Genomic DNA, 23192 nt, shown 5'->3' with positions numbered 1-23192 from the left:
TTAAGTGGTATTTACTATAGGTAGTACATACGGGCTCTGCACTTTGAATCTAAGCTGAATTGCCTAGGGAGGTAGAGATACAAGGAATCGTAATGCAAGGCAGAATTAAGACTTATAATAAAGCACTGTGGGAACAGAAGAAAAAGAATGACCTATTTTCCAAGGAAGCAACACTGAAGAAGCCAAGATTTGAAGAATGAATAAGTTTTCACCTGGACAAGAAGGGAGATATGGGCAGAGGGAACAATAAGGAACAGAGATATGAAAATGTATCGCCAAGTGTGAGTAGTTTAGTGGAGCTGATCTGTAGTATAGAGTGCTAGAAGATTGGATTAGAGCTATATTTTGGAGTTTGATTAGGAAAACCTTTGGATGTCTTGCTAAGAAGTTTAAACTTTGTGCTACAGGCACATGGGAAATATATTTAAGAGGCGAAAGTGATATAATCAATTCTGGTTTGGGACAAATAACTCTGCAGGAGAGGAGCAGAGTAGGGAGAGATTAGAAGCACATTCATCACCCCAGGGATGGCAACTTTTACAACATTTTTAAACGATTGTCCAAAATGCTCTGATGTAAAAATCAAAAAGCTATTTTAAGGAGTGGAATTTTAGACGACTGTAATCTTTAGGTTGGTTTCCTTAACCTCTTTTAAGGCTAGCATTATTTCTCTTCTGCTATCATTTTGAAAGATTGTTTTTAACACTTTTAAGTTTGTTAAAATATTTGCCAGTTATGTCCAACATTGAATTTTATGCTTGCTGGGCTCTAAATTCCTGGAATTATTACAGTAATAAGGATGCAATGGTATAAGAAAAAGAAGGAAAGAACATAATACTGTTTGAAAGTTTCCTACGTACCAAGTGTTTTTTTTTATATTCTTTCTTTTATTTTCTATGAAGTCCCTGTGAAGAAAACATTATTTTTAACTTATAGTTACGGAAATTGGAACAGAGATTAAGGAAATTGCCTAATATCCCACAGCCTCTGAAGAGACAGACTTGGAGTTCTGGTCCATATTGAGCTAACTCCAAAGCCCACTTATTTCCATTTGCCATTTCTGTTAAATAAGCATGAATTGAAGACCTACTATGTGTCCTTCGTAGACACTAGACCTTGAGAATATACCACAAGTAAGCTGGTTATTCTTAATTTTCAAAATCCCCACCCAAAATAATCAATTTGTCACCCTTTAACTATACCCTGTGCCTCAGGAAGCTGACTTCACAAGGTTACAGGTTTTGTTGATCTCTGGTTACTGAGAGTCCATGGTAGGACTTTAGAGAGAGCAAGACAGTCTATCTCCCGCAACTACTCGCTCTCTGCTTTGCTGTGGTTTTCCTGTCTCTGGCTATGTTTCTCTGCAGTCAGAGGTCCTGTTAGGAAGCCTTCTTCTGAGGTTTTGTTTTCTTGACAAGTTCTGATAACACCATTCCTTCCTCTTGCCTCTTCAGTCCTAGAGGTGGTATTAGCTCCTCACTGCTCTAAGTCCTAAGGTGCTTCCCTGTTCCTTCCAGTTCCTCTCACTTTGCTCAGAACTCAGTAGACCCTTCATTAAATGCTCTCCAGTAAACCCTTGCACAATGCTGTTGCTTTCATTCTGGGGCCCTAATGGATTTAATAACCTCCCACTAGACTATAAACTGCATGAGAGCAGGGATCATGGATGCCTTGTTTATGCATTCATTCTCAGATAACTAGTTCTTTTTAAAAATATTTATTTATTTGAGAGAGAGAGAGAGAGCGCGCGAGCACACATGCACAAGAGACAAAGGGAGGGGCAGAGAGAGAGGGAGACAGAGGATCTGAAGCAGGCTGTGTGCTCACAGCAGAGAATCCGATGTGGGGCTTGAACTCATGAACTGCGAGATCATGACCTGAGCTGAAGTTGGCTGCTTAACCTACTGAGCCACCCAGGTGCCCCAAGGATAATTAGTTCTTGAAAGACTGCAGGTGCACAGAGCCTGACAAGCTGATAAAAATGTCTTATTGTTGGGGGTGTCTGGGTGGCTCAGTTGGTTAAGCATCTGACTTGGTTTCAGCTCAGGTCATGATCTCATGGGTCATGAGTTCAATCCCTGCATTGGGCTCTGGGCTGACAGTGCAGAGCCTGCTTGAGATTCTTTCTCTTAGTCTCTCTGCCCCTCCCCTGCTCGTGCTATCTCTCTCAAAATAAATAAATAAACTTAAAAAAATATGTCTTATTGTGGAAATTTTCATGTTCAGATATATACTATTTGCCTACCTTGCACCCATCTCTAGGGTTTTTCCAGTGTGTTTTGTCCAGCTGTATTTATCCCCGGATTTATGCTTGCAACATCTATTCACAGGCCATTTGACATTCCAATGTAGAGTAAAATTCTACTTATTTGGGGTGGTTGGGAAAGGGATATTCTGATTAAATAAATGTCAAGAACCCCGTTGTGACAGAATACTTGCAAACTAGTTCACTGTTTGCCAGTTTATCCCAGTTTCAACTGGGACGTGTCCTTCAAACTTTCTGACACTCTCTTTTTGTATTTGTATAGACAGAATAATATAATACTAATATATAATCATTTCCATTTATTCTTGTGGAAATGGGAAGGTTCTTCTTTCCCTTCAGGGAACTCAGGTAATTTCCCCCTGTGAGCCCCAGGCTTACAAATATACCAAGTTTCTTTGAGACAGCATGCCTCCCACACCAAATGCATGTTCTTAAGTATTTGTCAGCTTCCACTCTCCAAGATGAGAAGTCCCAGCCATATGTTCTGAGCTGTTAGGCCTTGACTGAGCAGTATAAACAGATGGGCCCCCAGGAAAGATGCCGAGACACTGGCAGAACCAGCTCCTGGAGCTTGGGTGCTCTCTTTGAGAAATGAGAATTTTCTGGATGATAGTAACAGTGGTGGCAGAAAGGATGGTGCTGAGAAGAACCAGCCTTGTTAAAAATTGGCTCTCGCCCATGTACAAGCTGTGCAGCAGCCTGCATCCTACAAGGCAGCCTTGAAACCTAAATCTTCGTGGAAAGGAGTTGTGAACATTTGGGATGATAAGCATTCGTGGCAGTAGAAGGAAGCTTTGTCAAGTCTAGTCTATTAGTTTTAACACATATATGTATTTTAAAGTAGGACTTATTTATAAAAATACATATTATAGGGAAGTCCAATATAAAGAAAGTAATGTCTTTATCATGTCTTTGACTTTGGAAAATTACTAGAGGACATTATTGTAGAAGATTTTACTACTGGCTAATTGTCAAACAGAAAGAATCTGGAAGGACGTGGCAATCAATCGATAATAATAACAATAACAGTTGATATTTATGAATACTTTACTGTATGTCCAGTAATGTTCTAACCTATGGGTGCATAAACTACAACTGCAGGCCAAATCTGGCCCACCATCTGTTTTTGGACACAAAGTTTTATTGGAGCACAGCCACATGCATTTATTGACATATTGTCTAGGGCTGCTTCCCTTGCCGCAAGAGCAGGGTTGAGTAGCTGGGACAGAGACCGTATGGCCTGCAAATCTGAGAATATTTACTATCTGGCCCTTTGCAGAGAGTTTGCTAACCCCAAGGACCTAAGCTCCTCACATAATTTTTTTTTAATTCTTTCTTTTTTTTTTTTTTTTTTTGAGAGACAGAGAGAGAGAGAGAGAGAGAGAAGGGGAGGGGCAGAGACACACACACACACGCACACACACACACAGAATCTGAAGCAGGCTCCAGGCTCTGAGCTGTCAGCACAGAGCCCGACGTGGGGCTTGAACTCACCAACTGTGAGATCGTGACATGAGCTGCTTAACCAACTGAGCACCCGGGTGCCTCGCCCCTCACACATTTTACTTTCTTTCTTTCTTTCTTTCTTTCTTTCTTTCTTTCTTTCTTTCTTTCTTTCTTTCTTTCTTTCTTCCATGGACTTAAGAAGCATGTAGTATTTTCATCTTCATCTTGTAGATGAGAAAACTGAGACACAAAAGAGCTCATTAGCCTAAAATCTTACAGCTGGTAAGGGATTCTGTCTCCTGAGAGTGGGTAGGTAGCACCTATGTAGTCCACTCTTTCTTCAGGTTTATTTTGCCTATTACAATAATCCACACTGAGTCAAGGAATTTGTGGAGAATTGGACATGTTCTCCTATTCTATTCTATTCTATTCTATTCTATTCTATTCTATTCTATTCTATTCCATTCCATTCCATTCCATTCCATCCTATTCTATCCTATTCTATCCTATCCTATCCTATCTTATCCTATCCTATCCTATCCTATCCTATGCTATCCTATCCCATCCCATCCCATCCCATCCCATCCCATCCCATCCTATCCTATCCTATCGATTGCCAGCTCCTACGGGAGCATGGAGAGACTTTAGCTTTAACTGGCATGGCCCAGCTGTTCCCCTCACTGAGTCCCTCCTCCTTACAACTCCTCCTTTGCCATGCCCTTGACTCCTAAACCCCTCTTCTCCTATCCTACCCTTCTCCCGGATGTTCCACCATACCTGTCCTCTTAGACTCACGAGTCTTTTCTTGAGAGGGTTTGGGTTGCAAATAGGTGGAGAAGAAAGGTGAAGAGAATATTCCTTTGCAAGAGTCAAACCAACTATAAGGCAATCTGGACCCTAACAGGCTCCCCTCCCCCATACTCTTTGGTATTGTTAAGCTAAAAGGGTTTCCATTTCTTTTCTGTGCTTTGAATTGTAGTATAAAAGGCTTCCTTCCTTTTTCCTAATTTACTATATGCCTGGCCGACAAAGGAAGTGGGAAAGTTTTAGGACCCAGGTAGGAGGTCAGGGTAGAGAAACTCCTTATCCCGTAACTATGTAAAATCAATAAATGTACAACCATTCCTTTAAAATTTTGGGTGAAGGCAGAGCAGGAACTGAGCCTGACATGCTTAGCCACCTGGTCGTGACTGAAGTAAGGATCCGAAGTGCTGGCACCCAAGAATAAAGCTTTAACAGAAGCTGCTTGAAATTCTTGTGATATGACATGCATGAAGCTCCTAGTTCTGGTTACGGGAATGTGCAAGTTGTTCAAGATACTACAGTTACTGATAGGAAGATGATAATAATGATGTTGGTGGTGATTATCCTTGGGATTCCCATGTCAAGGAAGTTTCCATTAGAGCACACCAGTAGTTCCTTAGGGCTGTGTTCTCAGGAAGAGAGGCTTCCAGAGGAGGTAGAACCCGTTGTTGCAAAGGACTCTGAACTGATGGCCTGCGTTTGTGCAGAGGTAACATGATCAAGACACCACGTTGCTTCAGCACCCATCCCAGGATTCTCCATTAGCACTTGGGCAGAACAGAGTGGCTCTTCTGTTGTATGAACTGTAAAGCTCCTTAGAGTCTTATTCTCTCTCCAGAATTATCTGCTTCTATTAAATAGCTATCTCACAAACTTTATGATCTGTTAAGCCCTCATTTATTTGTAATTTCAAGTATGCGCTCTGTTTTCACTCCTCTGTGCTTTCTGCATGCTTTTTTCTGAATCTTGAACACTCATTTCTATCACTGCTACCTGCCATTGTTCCCATGGAAAATTACAATTAAACTTAAAATATTTTTTTAATGTTTATTTTTGAGAGAGGGAGAAAGACAGAGTGCGAGTGGAGGAAGGGCAGAGAGAGAGGGAGACACAGAATCTGAAGCAGGTTCCAGGCTCTGAGCTGTCAGTGCAGGGCCTGACGTGGGGCTTGAACGCACAGACTGTGAGATCATGACCTGAGCCTACCTAAGTCGGACACTTAGCCAACTGAGCCACACAGGCACCCCACAACTAGACTTTAAAACTTATTCTGGAATCACCTTTTCTGAGAAGTTTCTCTTGAACTCCTTTCCCCACCCTCCATGACCAAAAGAACTAATTCTGCCCTATATTATTTAATACTTTGTGTATGATCATGTTATTAAATATAGTGTAGTGTATATCTATTTGTTTTAATTCTTGTCCTCCATGAAAGTCAATGAACTTACCGGGGTAGATGGAGTTTTATGAAGCACAAAACTAGAAACAATTGCCTGGACTGAGTTTGTGAGCCTGTTTCTCAGGTATACATTTAGATTCTTGGGACTAGTGAGCATGTCTATTACAATAGCCCCTAATTCCTGCTTCCATAAAGAGTTGTCTGAGTGACTGTAGAATAAAGACTAGATGTAGATATGACATTGATGGAAGATGGGCTGGCTATCTCTGTCTGCTAAAGTGATAAGATATTTTATTTTCTATGATTTTCTGAGCTTTTCTAGTTCTCTGCAACAAACATGTGTTTCTTTTATATCAGGGAAACAATAAAATTCTAAGGTATCCCTTCTAGGGATTTTTCCTATAGGGAGAAAATTCTTATTTTATTTTATAGATTATGTCAGACATTGTTGGTTGACCAACCCAATACGTATTGCCAACTCCTTTCTCTCTTGACCTCATTTTATATGGAGGTTAGAGGAGCTAAATATTCAATTTCCCAGAGTCCTTTGCAGCTAGAGTAGATACATGGATATCACACTGTTGGAGTGTGGCCAGGTCATTCCTCCCTTGAGTACATATGTGATGTCTGGAGCTAAGAGCTCCAAAAGCATAAAAATAAAAAGCAAATACTCAGCTTAGGTGTGAGAAAAGATAGAAAGAGCTTGAGTCTTTCTTCAGTGTCAGTCATTTAGCCACTGCCCCAGCCGTGTTTTTCTACCTCCAGAAGTCTTGTTATGTTGGGAAAATATCTATATCATTTAAGATACTAGTAGTTAGTTTTTTTGCATTTTCAGCCAAAGATAATCCTCACAGATACAGCTGTGTATAAAACTTTGTATACAATGATATCTTTGAGTGTTATTTGAAAAGGTACGAAGTGAAAAAGAAAAATCTAATGGGAAATTAGTTTTTATTTTTTTATTTTTTTAATGTTTATTTTCAACACAGAGAGAGACAGCATCAGCGGGGGAGGGGCAGACAGAGAGGGAGACAAAATCCAAAGCAGGCTCCAGGGGCTCGAACCCACAGACCACGAGATCATAACCTGAGCTGAAATCAGACGCTCAACCAACTGAGCCACCCAGGCATCCCTGGGAAATTAGTTTTTAAAACTATGAAGCCAAATAATCAGCTTTTAAAAATAAATTCTTAGAAGATACAAATCACTTAAATAAGTCTTTATGATATATTACTAAGTTTGAAAAAGCAGGTTAAAATTTATATAGAAAATATCTCTGATTTGTTTAAAATATATGCCTATGCATAGTAAAAAACTTCATACACTGTTAATTGTCTTTGTTTCTGGGTATTTGGTCCACAGTGATCTTTATGTTATTAATTTATAAATTTCCATATTTTCCAAATGTACTTCAGTTTACATACATTGTTTTTCAATTAAGTAAATTATATTAAATGTTATTGCTAAGATAAAAAATACCACAGAACTGACACCTGGAATGTGGACAAGTTTGCCATGTGGCCGGTATCAGGTGAATTGAATGGTAATTGGGAAAAAAATGGAAATTGGGTTAAAATATTCTGCATTTTACTAGAGTTGCATCCATGCCAACATTGATAAAAACAGCCAATGATACTTTAGAGATATAATGGGATGTTAGATCTGCAAAAACAATAGATGCTTCCATTCACTGTTGAATTAAAAGTGAGTTAAAATCCATTAACAGTGAAATGGAGTCTTACTCTGCCTTTATTCTTCTTCGTGACCCCCTCTGAATGATTCAGACAATGGGCAAGAAGCCCATATAAATGCATTGTTTTTGTTTTCTCTTTGAGTTTTGTCCACCTTAGGTGTTTGGTTTCCTAAAAGGCTTTCTCAGTGGCTGCCAAGAGGCATTGGGATCCACAACCTGGAAACCCAATCTCGGGACCCAAGGCATCTTTTAGAAAGAGGCAAATGGCAACCTCAGTCTCAAAACGATGAAACGGGAACCGTAGAGAGTAAAGAGAAGATCTTAATGTCAAAATGTAGGAATTTGTTCTACTGTGCCACTTGGAGGCTGTGTGAACTGAGGCAAATCTTTTCCTCTCTCTGGGCTCCAGTTTCTTCATCTGCAAAACGGGTTGCTACTTCCTCACAGTATTTCTGAGAGTACTGACAGGAAGAGTGTCCACATGTAATGCACATTGTTATGTCAGTAGTTTTGGGAAATGAATATGTTAGTAACTCCTACAAAACCGAAGCATTTTGAGATTTTATTAAAGCCCCAATTAAACAAGGGTCACTAACGGGGGCGGGGGGGGAGACACAGGACCGACACCCCCGTAGGGCAGCGTTCTGTGAATCAAATCATTGGAAACGCCTTCGGTTTTACTAGGTGAAGGGTTGTTGTGGCTCACTTCAACCACAAAGGTTCCAAGAGGTTGAGTTCCTGCTAAATTGTTTTGGAGCCTGAAAGGGGATTTATATCCTAAGTGGTTTTCCACTTAATGGGGTATCCAGAGCCAGCCCACTCAAAATTATAACTTGTACCCACTTCATTTTCAAAAGCATCTCGGTTCTATATCACTCAAATCTATTCTATCCAGACTGTGTACATAGAAAGTGCTAGTGGAAATGCCAAACAGCAATTGGCTAATGTGGTGGTTAGCTAGCACAATCTACTAATGTTTTCTCTGTTTAGATAGATTATGGAGAGTATTTTTGTAATAATATGAAGAAAATGTCTTTTAAAAAGCTATGCCCTCGATGGAAAGAGAAAATAAAGGCATTTGTCGTTACTATTTGTTTTTCATTTGTTTTGTTCTGTTTTCCTTTAAGTGTGATTATCCTTGAAAGTCTAAGAGTTTCTGTTTCACCCAGCATAGTAGAGCCATTTCCAAGGTGTTTTGAGCATAAAGAATGACAGGCTTTGAGCTCTCTCCCTCCATTTCTCTCAATAAGTATTTTGCTTATATCTTAGGTACTTTTCTTCTCTTCCTGAAGAGAAATATCTAGAAGAAGTGATTGGCCACCTTTGCAAATGTGCCTTGGACCAGCCATGGGTGTCCGAGATGTATCCTACTCAATAAGGTAACAGCAGTGACATTATTGGTAGTTTTAATATTAATAGTAATAAAAATGTCATCTACTCTGAGGGCTATATAGGTGCCAGTCTAATGACATGTGTTATCTAATTTAACCCATACATATAAGAAGCCTATGAGGGAGGTACAATGAAATAAACTGAAACATGTATATAGGTTCAGTAATTTGCATAAGGTGACCCTCAGTATGTGGCCGAGACAAGATTCAGTCAAGCTGTCTGGCTACAGAGCCCATACTCAAGAGACAACACGGATAATCCTGTTTCCCAAGCCCATGGCTTTCTTCTATCCAGAGTGACTACCTGCATGTTGGGAAGAGAAGATGCACATATCCACTTGTGCATTCAGACTTCCTTGACCTCATCAGAAAGGGTTGCAAGGCAATGGTCTGTCTGTGGACAAAATGCTCGTGGAGTCAGGAGGTCATGAACCCTGTCCACTGAGAGTTCATGATGTCATATTACCAGGGCTCCACAGAATCACAGAGCTGGAAGAGGCTTACAGGATACGATGGGCCTTCATTGTTTTTTGCTTACCCAGTATCCATTACACTTTCTTTTGGAAATTATACTTTCCTTTCCTCTTGAGGAATAACCTCTTGAGTAGTTACAGTCTGGTTTTCCAGTTAATGCATAATCTAATCAAAAGGCTGCGTACATGGCCCAAGAGATGAGGTACATCAGATGTTCCCTTTCTGGAATTTGAGTATGAGTTAGCATGATGAAAATACTGAACGAACATAGCTGGAGCTTGCATTCATTCCAGAGATGGTAACTGGAGCCTGAATCCCATACCAACTCATTGGCCTCTCTTTACTCCTGTGCATCCACTTCTGTGAATTAGCCTTTCAATAAAATTTTCTTGAGGTCCCCAAATTCTAGAGCCTGTTTGTGACTTTCATCTAAAACACCCCAACCATCATATAAGCCATGAGTTAAAACTTTTAGAAAACACACGAGTCATCTACCCAGTATTTCAGGTATTCCGGCTTTCATTTCATTGAAGAAATGTTTATATAATAGTCTTATATGTCAAAGCTCTACTCTGGGTACTTTGTAGATAGAAATGCACTGAATATCTCCAGAGTTGGAGGAAATAACTATTTTATGAAGCTACTCTTTCATTCTCGTGTGGAGGCTCATGTTGCAGGACAAGCATTTCTTATCTGGCTAAAATCTGTTTCCTTGTTCTTTCTACCTTGTGACCCATGTCCTGCCATTTTCCATGCAGAATAATGCCAAATATGCTCTCCTTTTGACCCCTTGTTTTTATGTAGCCAGTTGTAGATTTAGACATGTGGATAAACTACTCACAAAGACTAACTCTAGTGTAAGTCCTGAACCTCTAACTTGTATGTCTTCTGAGTTAAAGGATTGTCCCTCTTCTGCTACCTTTGTCTAGCATACAACAATCAAGAATATTGCATTAGGGAATTCATAAAATCCTAATGAAAAAAACAGAAGTTCCATTTTATTTAAATTCTATCACTGTCAATAAAAAAGAGAGTCTCGAGGCTTTATATCTTCAAGTCCTTTTCATGTAATATCATCAGTTACCCACATCCATGCATTATATTCATTCATGAATTTATTCATTCAATAAATATTTATTGGGTATATATGCCAGGTGCAAGACAGAGTGCTAGGGTGTAAAATGATAAATCAGACATGGGCATCTAACATCCAGATTAAAAAATAAAAAATAAAACATCTATTTACTTAGTGTATATGGAACCAGTACCCAGACAATTGTTTTTTGTTGTTGTTGTTTATTTTACTTGTTGTTTGTTCATGTTTTCCCCTCCATCTAACTCTTTGATGCTATGGAGACACAGCTAGTGAAGGTGTAATTCTTGGAAAAAGGAGAATGGATGAACATACTATTTCAAAGCACAAGAAGGGGTACCTGGGTGGCTCAGTCGGTTAAGTGTTCAACTCTTGGTTTCAACTGAGGTCGTGATCCCATTGTTTGTGAGTTCAAGCCCCACATCAGGCTCTGTACTGACAGCCCAGAGCCTGCTTTGGATTCTCTCTCTCTCTCTCTCTCCCTCTCTCTGCTCCTCCCCTGCTCACTTGCACACACTCTCTCACTCCTTCAAAAGAAATAAATCAACTTTTTTTAAAAAAATTAAAAACTAAAAGCACAAGAAGAAGCTTTTTCTTATTCCTGAAGGATCTCCCATGATTACTCCATAAGAATTAGAGATTCTTCTCCAGAACTGGTTTTAATCTTTATTTGTTCCTGCTCTGAAATTAGCTTTGAGAATATAGGTGTAACACTTTTATAGAAACCTCCAAGCACAGCAAAAACAATCAAAGCACAGCAAGATGAAGAGGAGAGGAAAGAAGAAGGCAGGAGGAGTAGGAGAAAGAATTTTAACTGTTTGTGTTAGTATTGCCAGCGATATCCCATTGTCTGTGCCTATTTACTGCTCACATACCACCAAGAGATGATGATAGCAGATACTTTAAAACACACCGGTGGTAAGATTGGTATAAGAATACTGTTTATAAGAGATGCCCATGTGAATATCTCATCTCTCTTTTGATTTAAGTTTTTGATGTTTATTTATTTTTGAGAGACAGAGAGAGACAGAGGACGAGCGGGGGAGGGGCAGAGAGAGAGGGAGACACAGAATCCGAAGCAGGCTCCAGGCTCTGAGCTGTCAGCACAGAGCCTGACATAAGGCTTGAACCCACAAACTGCGAGATCATGACCTGAGCCGAAGTCGGATGTTTAGCTGACTCAGCCACCCAGGTCCCCCACCTCTCTTTAGATTTTAGAGGACAGCCTATATAATATCTTGTGTCAGACAATTTGACAGGTCAATGTACATGAAAGCATGTGCCCACTTCCCTACCCTCCAGTCTATTCTAAAGAGAGAAGGTAGATCAGCTCTGGTTCAGATTTGATGTGTTGGGGAAGGCTCTCACCATTGCACTTTAAACATCGTTTATTTTTCTTTCCTCTGCAGAGTTGTAAGTCAGTTATTTGCTCTTTTTCTTAATTAAGGATTGTATTCCCCAGAACTTTCTATATCCATCCTTCCTCCATGCCCAAGTTTCAGTTAAATAATACCAGTCCCCAAAGGTTAGCGGTATGGTAGAATGGAAGAGGCAGTGCCGAAAACATTGTATCCACTGCCAGACAGCCCACAATATTCACAGAGTTCAGGTGAACTTGTTTTTATGCATGAAGAACAGTCATTCTTGTCAAGTATTTGATGACATTAGCACACGCTCGATCCAAAGATCAGGGCTGGACAACAGAGTAGAGGAGAAAGGTCAAGTGCAGTGGAGGGTTTTAACTGGTTTGGTTTCCGGCTTCTCTTTCCCTCATGGACCTACCTATGTCAGGCCTCGAGGGAAGAAGAGACTATAACAAAGAGGAATGAGCATCTCCATTAGATGTGAAGGACCCAAAGCAAGACTTCTTTGTATCGTACATGTGTTGTCACCAGAAATAGATCTGACAGAAACCCAGTACTACTTGAACTTATAGGTAGGTGATGCATATAACAGTAGAAAATTGCCCTCTAAATTCAGCCAGACCTGGGTCTGAATTAAAGCTCTTGGTTCTCACTCTGTGGCTGTGTCCCCTGCAGCATGTTATTCTTTGTTGTCCTCATCTAAGAAATGGGGTCAGAGTCACAAGTCATAGGTGGTTGTGAGGACTTGTGTGAGGTGTGTGAGGATTACATGTGCAGAGGGAAGGGCTTTTCTTCCTTCTTTAGCCTATTCTCTTCTTTCAATCTGTAAGAACAGTAATGATTTCAACTCATCTTGTCTTTAAAAAAAAAACAATTAGTTATCCTGTGACTTTTGGTTTAGAACCAACATGCAGACCAATCGATATGAGGGAAATTGGGTGATTTATAGTATACTCGATACCCACATTATGAATGGTAATATCCCAAAGGTTCATTTGTATGGAAGTCATTTACCATGTTCCAAGCACTGAGCAGATGCTAATTGCTGGGTGCCTTCCAGATTAGAATGGCATCTGGCATTTGAGCAGTTCCTAATGCAGCTTTGTCCATTCTCCTGGTGCCCATCACAACAGCGAACAAGGCTAAAGTTCGCCCTTTCTAAAATTAAGACTTAAATTTTGAAAGGATTCATAATAATTTTAAATTCAATGGAATATATTGTCATACAATTTAAAAAAAAAAAAACACCTCTACCTGGTCTCCAGCAAATAGTTTTAATTCATGTTCAAAGTGTGCTTCAGAGAAGATTGGAAGAAAATTCTCTCATCTTAGACTATTCTCCTGATAAAGACACTCGGGTTTCTAGAAAATTAAAACTAGACAAGTACACTTCTAATGCATGAGCACTGACTCCACTCCCCCACCCAGGTAATCAGTTATCATTCTCTTCTCTTCCATCTATGCCTTCTATCCCCAAAGAATACAGTCAAGCAGAAAGTGTCAAGACTTTGGGAAGAAGGTTTTGGAAGTATGATAGTCAATAGTAAGCAGTGAAAACAAATACAAAAAATATGTAGAAGCAGTGAATTTTGGAGATTAGACAGAACATGTTATGTATGCAGTAGAGATGGAAAGGTTCCCGGTTTGATAAAATAGAGGCATGTTACCTAAACACGTTACCTAAATATCTTACAGAAACCAGAAAATGGGTTGGGGGCCTTGCCTATCACTCCAGTTGTGGATTGGGAGATGGAAATCTGGTTGTAGACAAACAGCTAGCAGAATTAGGGAAATTTACCCATTACTGGCAAACACCTGGTCTGCAGATACCTTGCTTCATCCAAGTCTGAGTGAAGAGTATTAAGAAAATATTAGGCATATAAAATTGTAAAAAAGAGGGACAAATATAAGAACATGTTTCCAAAAATGAAATCTTGTAACCCAAAAGAAAATTTTTAAAATGAATACGGAATCAAATACACCAAGAAAAAGAACAGTGTCTTATTAACTAGGAGAACATTTTACAGAAGAAAAGTAGCCTGAAATAAAAGAAAAGCAGACTGGAATGAAAACAAAGTTGGGTGAGCTAAAAACAAAGAAATAAAAAAAGGTAAAGGTACCAAAACTCTGGTAGCAGAATTCCAGACCCTAATGAAGGCAGATGGAGGCAGAAAAACCTGAGGAAACAGAGACGGGAGAGTAAAGAGAAAGGACAAGAGAGAAGGTGATCACACAAGAACAGGAAAGAGAATGATTTGCCCATATTTGCAGAATTGCCATGTCTGCAAAGGAATTTTGTTGATAAACGCAACAACTTTTGTTGATAAATGGAACAAACGGACTGCTGTAGTATTTAAGAGATCTCTGAGGGGCGCCTGGGTGGCGCAGTCGGTTAAGCGTCCGACTTCAGCCAGGTCACCATCTCACGGTCCGTGAATTCGAGCCCCGCGTCAGGCTCTGGGCTGATGGCTCAGAGCCTGGAGCCTGTTTCCGATTCTGTGTCTCCCTCTCTCTCTGCCCCTCCCCCGTCCATGCTCTGTCTCTCTCTGTCCCAAAAATAAATAAACGTTGAAAAAAAAAATTTAAAAAAAAAAAAGAGATCTCTGAGCCGACGACAAAGGATGCAGACGGAAAGACGCCGTGTATGGTCCTCAAAATCAATCGAGTCATACTTGCAGACACGTCCAGGCAGACACATGAATTTCAAGCTTGAAAAAAGCATCCTACAAAAGCGTCTAGAGAGAAAACTAGTTTTCCTCACATAGGAACAAAAAGTAGACTAGCTCTGTTTCTAATGCAACCCTTTTCTTATAACAGGACACTGATCTATAAAATAGAAGCCAAATGCTGCTAAGGCAACTCAACCATGATTAAAAGCTCAGGTTCTGAGGACTTGGTGAAATTCAATGCTACCCAAAATGGAGCTCATGAGTCAAATACTTTTCTCGCCCTAAAGGAAAAAATATCTATTTCTCCCCTTTCAATATTATGACATGCAAATTATTTTAAAACAGCCCCTATGGTCTCTCCTGCTGCTAAGCTGTACCATATGTGGTTTTAATTAAAATTTCCTTTTTCTTCCTCCCGTATCTGTATTTCAAAGATGTCTTAGCTATTTTTTTTTTTATTGAGCTCATATAATCTTGACCACCTCCATGCACAAACAGAAAGCAAATGCCTTCCGTAAGAGTTCCCTAGTGACTCTTTCACCCAGGGGTTTCAATCAATTCAGAGGCCACGAATGTCTCCAATAGGTCTATTAAATCTTCCCTTATGTTCATAGTCTTTATGGCGAACATATTGAATCCTGTCTACTCCTTGTCCTCCACGGCTCCCAATCTTCCCCAGATTGGATGAATCTACACTATGTCATCTCAATTTATTCTTTGTTTTCTCCATCTTCCAGTTTATCAGTGGGGCAACCTTAACTCCATCAAATACCTTCCCTCCATGTGCTCAACAAATAGACTGCACTCTCCCGGGGCTGATGAGAGAGGCCATAGTCTCTTCAGAGTCCTGGCTTCCAACGTCTTTTCACTCAACTACAGAGACTCTGTTTTCTTTGGCAGAGAATGCGGCGTGCAGATTAGTTCCTGCACTAAGTCTTGAGCGGAAGATGGCCTTCCCTTGGATTAAGGCAGCGCGGTAGCAGAGAAAAAATAATTAGCTGCACAGCATATGTCCTTAATGGTTTGATAAAGGACCGCAAGGGGCATTGTGAAGAAGATGAGAATGGAAAGGATTTCCTTTTATTAAGCTTAGCAGGGGAGGGGGTTTAAGATACTCATTTCCATAGATAAACAAGCCAAGGAAAGGAACATCTGCCGGGAAGGGCTCCTCCAACGTGTAGCAGATGTGTTTCAACAACAAAGCATATCCAAGAAGCATTTTAGCATTTAATTATTTAGCTATTTCACTGAGCTGAGGAGCAAGGAGGTGGGATGGATTGAGGAAGCATATTGTAAATTTACTGAGCCTGGAAATTCAATTCCGAATGCCGTTTAAGCCTCCACATGCTGAGGTTTCTCTCAGAACATATGCTAACTGCTTTTTGATACACAGACCCCAAACGCACCTACCCCTTCCCACACGTGTGGCGGCTATCACTGTGAAGCATCCTCCCCTCCATCCTCCCCACGACTCCCTCTTCTCTCCCTTGCGTTTCTGTAACTCCTTTTCGCCTCTCGTTGCTTTCAGTTTTTCCCTGCTTGAAACCCTTGCCCGGGTAACAGTCTTTCTAAAATGCAAATCTGATCACTGGATCTGTAAGAGCGAAAGAGAGGGACGTGGCATGAGGGCTTAAGGAAGGATTAGTCCAAAGCAAAAGAAAATTGATCAGGGGCAGGAGGAAGGAGTAAAATAAAGCAGACGCTGTCTGTCAATTAGCCAAAGGGTTCAGGGAGGAGAGAAGAGTTTGGAATCATGTGCAATACGCCTCGTCCTGGGAGGGGTGCAGGTTCCACAGGGGTGCGTCAGTAAAGAAAGCTATGCGAGTCTGTGTGCACTTTCCGGAACGGCTGGTCAGGTAGAGGACCAAGCGGTCCGGTTCCAGCGGCCTAAGAGAAGCCAGACGACCCGGTCCAGATTCCGTCACGCTCTTCTGTTGCTCACAGTATAGAAGCCCAAGGACTTTAGTGTGGTGTGCTGGAACTGCCAGTTCCCTCTTCCAGACTCTTCTCCAAACCTGCGGCAAATATTTGCCTTTCCTCAAATATCTATCATCTGTATGATTGTGCTTGCTTCTCTCATCACCGGATTTCCTGTAATTTCTTAACTACATGGTAGATTCCTGCCAGTCCTCTCAGGAATAATTCCATCTCTTCCCTTCTGAGGCCTTTTCTGCTCACCTCCGTACCTAGTCTGTCAGTTACAGTGCCTGCAGGGGCCTTTCCTAAGGCCTGCTACTTCAGTGTACCTTTAGCGGTTGCCATTTCGTTGTTCAATCCTTCCCGTAAGTAGAATATAAACTTTTGGGGGTTAAAAAGTGTTCAGCGTATGTGTATTGATGAATGAACGGCTTAGTCAGTGTTGCAAAGTCCGGTGTAACTGAGTCACACAGTGTGAGGGTGGGATGGGGAGGCTGGGGTATGCAGGGACATCTTTCTCCTGCTAACTAACTTATCAGAGGAACAACTCTGGCCCAGAAGCACTTGGGGACGGTGCAAGTGCCCCATCCCTTTTATTACATTTGTGTTTTTCAGTCAGTACTTTAGTTAGGATGCTTTGCATTGCAGCTGCTGGAAAACTCATCTCGTTGAATTTGAGCCAAAACATCCAGAGTTTGTGTAGCTTCAGAGATGGCTTGATCAAGGACCTGTGATATCAACGAGTAGGATTCAGTTTCTCCCATCTCCTGGTTGTGTTTTGTCTCATGATGGCTTCATGTTCAGGCCCCCTGGCGAAGTGTGTACCAGCTCTGGATGCCCAGCCCCTTCATTGTTGGTGCAGCTGGGAGAAGAGAGAGGCTCTTCTCATTTGGCATAAGGCTTACTGCTCGATCACAGCATGAACCCATCCCCAACGTGGTCCCTGTTCCCAAGTGAATGTGATGTTCTGGTTGACTATGCCCAATATACATGCCTGTCTCTGTAGGTGTAGGCTACTTCATTCCAAATGCTTATACAGTAAGTGGAGAGCAAAGGGGTCTCTTGTAGGTGCAGAAACTATATAATCTATATAACTCATTGAACAAACCCAGGCACTTTTGAGAGTGAAGGGGGTACTGTTAATAATTAAACCACGGCATAAGCATAAACAGTACTGTCCCAGGCGACTCAGATGTATCATCACCCTAGCCGTATACGTATATGTATATGTATATGTATATGTATATGTATATGTATATATATATGTATATGTATATGTATATGTATATACATATATACACATATATATACATGTATACATATATATACATATATATATGCACATATGTGTATGAGTAGTTATAAAGTGTTTTAAAATTTTTATTTTACATAAGATCACAGAAAGGACTCTGGCTTGCTTCACTGAAATGTGTTCTTAGTTTTACCTCTTTTCTAACTAGTGGACAACTTTGAGGAAATCTCTTCACTTCTCAGATCCCTGTTTCCTCATCTTTTGAACATGGGTGCCGTACTAGGAATCTCTAGCATCCTCTCTGGTCTTGTGGTTCTCTGGGAGGACACTATGATTCAAAGGCAGGACTAAACCCAGATGGGTTGGGAGATCACTAACTCTTGAGACAGATTTTATCACATGTGTATTATATTGTTGGCTCCGTGTGATAGATTTGATATTTCCGAAGCCATAAAAACAAAATGAATAACAACAACATCCCTGTGTCCATGCTAATTATCTGCCAGGAACAGTATTGAGCTCTTTATATGATATTTCATTTGTCCTCACCCAGCTCAACTTAGGAAGCATCATCACCCCCATTTGTGAATGAGGAGGCTATCACTTCCATCAGTCACTCAGCTAATATAGAATGCCTCCTGAGTGCCAGGCCTGTTCCAGGTACTGAGGAAACAGCAATGAGCAGATAGTCTAGGTCTCAGACTTCATGGGATTTACGTTCTTCGGAAGTAAAGACATTAGGAGTTTGCCGAGCTCCAATTCTTTCATAGGTGAAAGGCGAGACCAGCTCCCAGAGGGATGCAGAGGTCTGTGGAAGGCCATTTGCAACTCAGGACTCCACCTCTGTGAGATCTCAGAGCTTAGAGCAATGTCTGGGGCTGGGCCTGCGGTCATGGTTGGTTAGCAGGGCTGGATGTCAGGGAGCATACTCGAATGTGGAGTGAGGAAAAGTGAGGATAAATTAGACCCTGCTGCCCTCTGCTTCTGTCCCTCACCACCTCTAACCAATACAGTGACCTTCAGAGAACCGTGACTCCTCACTCCCACCTCTCAGATCTCCAGCAAAATGCTCTGAGGGCCAGCCCTAACCTGGTTCTTTAAGGGAAGGGAAATCCGAGAGGTCCAGCTCCAGTTTTGCTAAGTGGACACGGCACAATACCACCGTAGAGACGACGTGGAGGTTTGGGTTTGTGGTGAGTTAAGAAAGACAGAAAACAAACAAGACGATTTTAAAAACTAAAAATATCAGATACCAGCATGCAGACGATCACAGTGTGGGGTTGTGCCAGAGTCACTGGTGGCTACTTCAGACGGGCGGAGCAAAACTTCAGTCGATGTGGGAAGAAGCGAGAGTCAGACCCAGGCAGTGTGGCTCTGGGGCCAATTATTTTGTCTTCCACACAAATTCTGTGCAAACCTGCATGATGATAATAATTTCCTGGGGGCAGAGGATATGTCTTTAAAAAGCAAATTCTCAGGCACCTCGCGAGAACAACGGGATAAGAATCTCAAGGTCCTGGAACTTGTGGTTTTAATAAGTACCTGGGGTGGGATTTAGCAGACCAGTTGCGAGAACACCGAACCGGTGCTTTACAAAAGAGTAATAAATTCCTGAAATGGACTGCTCACGTATTTCTGAAAAGAAGACCAAATTATCCCTGGGTGAGTTTGAACCACCAACCTTTCCGCTAGCAACCAAATGTGCTAACCAGGTGCACCACAGAGACAACTGTACAGCTTAGCTAAGGCTTTAGCTCCAACAGAGAAGCCACCTCTATGTGCCATTTTGTCTGGAATACCATGCAAGCACCAAGTATTATGCACACACACACCATCAACTTTTCTAGTTTATCATAAAAACTGTGTGTGTGTGTGTGTGTGTGTGTGTGTGTGTGTGTGTTCATGTTCAGGAAGCAGAACCAGCAAAGCTTTTTAACTCCTCAAAGGTACTTAAAAAGCACTGTGTTTAGACATCTCAGCAACTCCCTCATACACCTGGGAGAGATATGGGAATGAAAATGTGCTTCATTTATATGGAAAGGCTTTCAGACTTTAGAAGCACAGGCTGAAAGGCAAAACTTCACCAATAGCAATAGACATTCATCAACATTAATGGAAATGTTCACTTCCCCCAGTGCTGAGGGCTTCCAGGGGGATTAATTGTTTAATATTCACAAAGGACTTTGAAGATGAAAAGACCCACATAAAGGCTGAAAATGAACACTCACTTTGTTTGCTTTTCTTATCCTTTAGTTGAATCTGCAGAGCCACCATGTCTTTGAAGCAGCTCCAAGATTATAATAATGATGACCACCCTTGGATTTGGGAGAACAGAGAGAGCAGGGAGGAATAATTTACCCTTAGCATAATTCTAGTGACTGCAAAAGCAAGGACTTTGGTATCAAACAGAGTCCTGACTCTACCACCTGCCAGCTGTGTGACCTTGGGCAAGTTACTTGCCTTCTCCGATATTCTATTTCCTTAGCTGAAAAATGGTATAATCATATCTGCCTGGTTATTGTCAAGTGAGAGGTGTTTAAGGACTTAGGTAGCACCTGGCGTATTGCTAGTAGCTGTGCAATTAAAGTTACTGTTTCTGTTGCCAATGTCTGAGGGATATTAATAAGTAAAGTTTCCAAGTCTTGATACGATGAAATTCAACACTGATCCTAATTAAATAACAAATGACAAAACAGTAAAATGAGCCAGGCTGACAGGCTAGAAATCTTATGAATAATTTGTGGGTATGTGGACCTAAGAGAAGACTGAGCTATTATTTACTCAAGATTAAATCATTTTAAATTGTCCTTTATTTCATAATCGCTTTATTTTTTCCCTTCTAATATCCCAGCTGATCTCTAACATAACTCTTCTATCGACCCCCACTTCTACCCTCACGGTACTCGGTACTCATTAATGTTATTGCAGTGTTGGTCAAAGTTGAGAACTACTTTGTGTTATAGTTCTGTGTTAGTTCTGTGAATTATCTGGGCAACTCTGCATTGAATGGAGACTCTTGAATACAGGGACGCTAACCTGTAAGATCCTGTGCGAGGAGACACTTCTGTTTTAGGCCTAAACCTGCCTGTATTTCGTTTGACATTGGGGATTATCTTCCCACTTTTTCCAAATCGGGAGCCTTCCAGGGAATGAGGTGGGAGTTGGCAAGAAGGGATTGGAGAACTACAATATTTACTCTGCCTGAGGTCCACTGCCCAACTCACTGCCCCCTTGGGTTGGAGGCTGCTTCTTCAATAATCTCAAGGAAGTGATGACGTAAGGATTTTCTTCCATGTGCCAATCACACTGATTCTCTGGACACAACGGTTATGGGGACATGGGTTAGACCATACAGACTTGAGGAGAAATAAAAAGAAAATTAAGTACCCCAACTGGCATATCTTCTCAGATTTGGAAAACATTTTTCTATAGCCCACTGATTTACAGGATAAGATACCCCACTTCTCTGATATGTACAGGTTAGGTAACTTGGGAACCTAAAAATTGCAGTACCAGAACATGATGCTGTGCATCTGTGGCGGGACTATGGCTCTTCAGAAATCAAGAAGGAATTAGGAAAAAGAACAGAAGCCAAGAGTTTCTCACTGGTCTCCCATGTAGATTGTCGTGTTATAGGAGGGAGTGGAATTAGAGGGGGGCTTGGAAAAGTAACTTATAAAGTCTTTAAGAAAATGTTCTCCATCCGAGTCAGGTCTAAGGGGGAAATTACAGGGCCACAAGAGTTGGGTTGTTGGGTTTGTGTGGTGATGCAGGGGTGGGGGGGGAGGGAGGTCCTTATAACAATATTAATAATATTGGAACAATATTAATAATAAAGAGCTCACCAAAAAACTCTCTAATTGTTTGTGAGTCAGGAGAAAAGAAATTTTAATTAGGATGCAGAAGACCTGAGTTTGAGTACTACCATTAACATTAATTAGCTCTGTGATGTTGGGAAAATCAATTAAACTTTGCTGGCCTTGTTTTTTGTGTGTTTGTTTGCTTTTTTTTTTAACTTGTAAATTGAGACACCAAAAGAAGGTTTAACTAGACTGCTCACAAAGCTTCAACAGGAATACCTCTGCATGTGAATATTTTTCTCCAAGGACAAAACGCATAGTTATCACTATTTAGCTTCTCAGTGTCCTTAGTTGGGAGTTTGGAGTATGCTGGATCCCTATGATTGCATGTTGGTGCAGAATGGATCCAGGCAGAGCACTGAGGGTAGAAATTTGGCTCAAGCATCCAGGGCATTATAATACACCCTGTCTTGGTTTGGTAAGGGTAGATATCCATGGATGTCCAAATGAGGAGTACGTAAGTAGTAATTAGGAATACTTAATCCAGAAATAAATATACTATATAGGGAATGCCAAAGGCAGTAGTAGATCAACAACTGAACACCCAGTAACAACCCGGGATAAATACTGAATACAGGTGACGTGTGCAAGGTATGGGGCCTGGCCAGGAATTTTAGGGACTGGTCTCAATGGCTTCAGAGGAGAGTTCTACTGGGAATGTAGAGCTGGAAAGGAGGAAACTAAGGCAGAAATCCAGGCAAAGAGGACAGAATGGTGGCAAAGATGGCACAATGGTAAAGAAAAGTACCATCGAATGGGAACTTGGGTTATATATTTGACAGAGCATTGAGTAGATCTTGACCCTTCTCTCCAGTGAACCAAAGTTAACAAGTGTCTAAGCTGAGGGCACCATGAGAAGCGCGCTGCTAGAGATCTGCCTTCAGCCAAGATGGAGTAACAGATGACATTTACCCCTGCACCTAAAACAAATGCAAAACTGCACAAAATAGATGAAGTGATGATTGTAAAACAATGGGGGTGGGTAACGGCAGTGATTTCTAGGATTCAGGAGACAATTTGGTGAACACTACAACTGCTCTAGTGAGAAAATTTTCAGTCTGTGGTACGTACAAGGAGGTGAAACATAGTCGAAGCCTGGTAGAGTCTTTGAGATGGAGAAAGAGTCTGGAAGACCCAGGTGGCCATATTTTCAAATGCCAGAGAGAGGAAGGCTACACAGAGAGAACTTCGCACACATAGAGAGAATCTCCATTGAACATCCAGCAGAATACTGAGTGCTTGTGAGGCCAAATACCTGAGGCTAGGGAGAGACCCACCCAAAGGTATTGGTACTTGGTACTCACACAGAACTGTTAATACTGCCTGCCATGATGATTATCCTGAGTGTAACAGGAAACCAGTAAGGAGCCTGAAATAGAGCAGTGATGTGGTCAGATTGGCCCTTTAGAAACAGAGCTTTGGGTACAATGTGGTGAACTGCTCAAAGAGAAGGAAACCCGAATCTAAATAAATGTACAAAATAACAAGAGATCATTAACTTTTTAAAAGGTATTGTATTGTATTGTATTGTATTGTATTGTATTGTATTGTATTGTATTGTATT

At 41.1% G+C, this 23192-nt stretch overlaps 1 long non-coding RNA gene across 1 annotated transcript in view; it reads left to right on the top strand.

The window, feature by feature from the left end:
• The first annotated feature begins 8884 nt into the window (after positions 1-8884).
• The window catches only part of LOC121043220 (uncharacterized), a 46022-nt gene continuing 31714 nt past the window's right edge, over positions 8885-23192 (top strand). The window contains exon 1 of the long non-coding RNA XR_005796738.1: positions 8885-8987. This is a non-coding gene — a long non-coding RNA (uncharacterized LOC121043220). The remainder of the gene's footprint in view (positions 8988-23192) is intronic.

Source organism: Herpailurus yagouaroundi, unplaced genomic scaffold, assembly GCF_014898765.1.
Source record: "Herpailurus yagouaroundi ecotype Mexico unplaced genomic scaffold, PumYag 186, whole genome shotgun sequence".
NCBI classification, from domain to species: Eukaryota; Metazoa; Chordata; class Mammalia; order Carnivora; family Felidae; genus Herpailurus; species Herpailurus yagouaroundi.
This window is presented reverse-complemented; position numbering and strand designations above follow the sequence as displayed.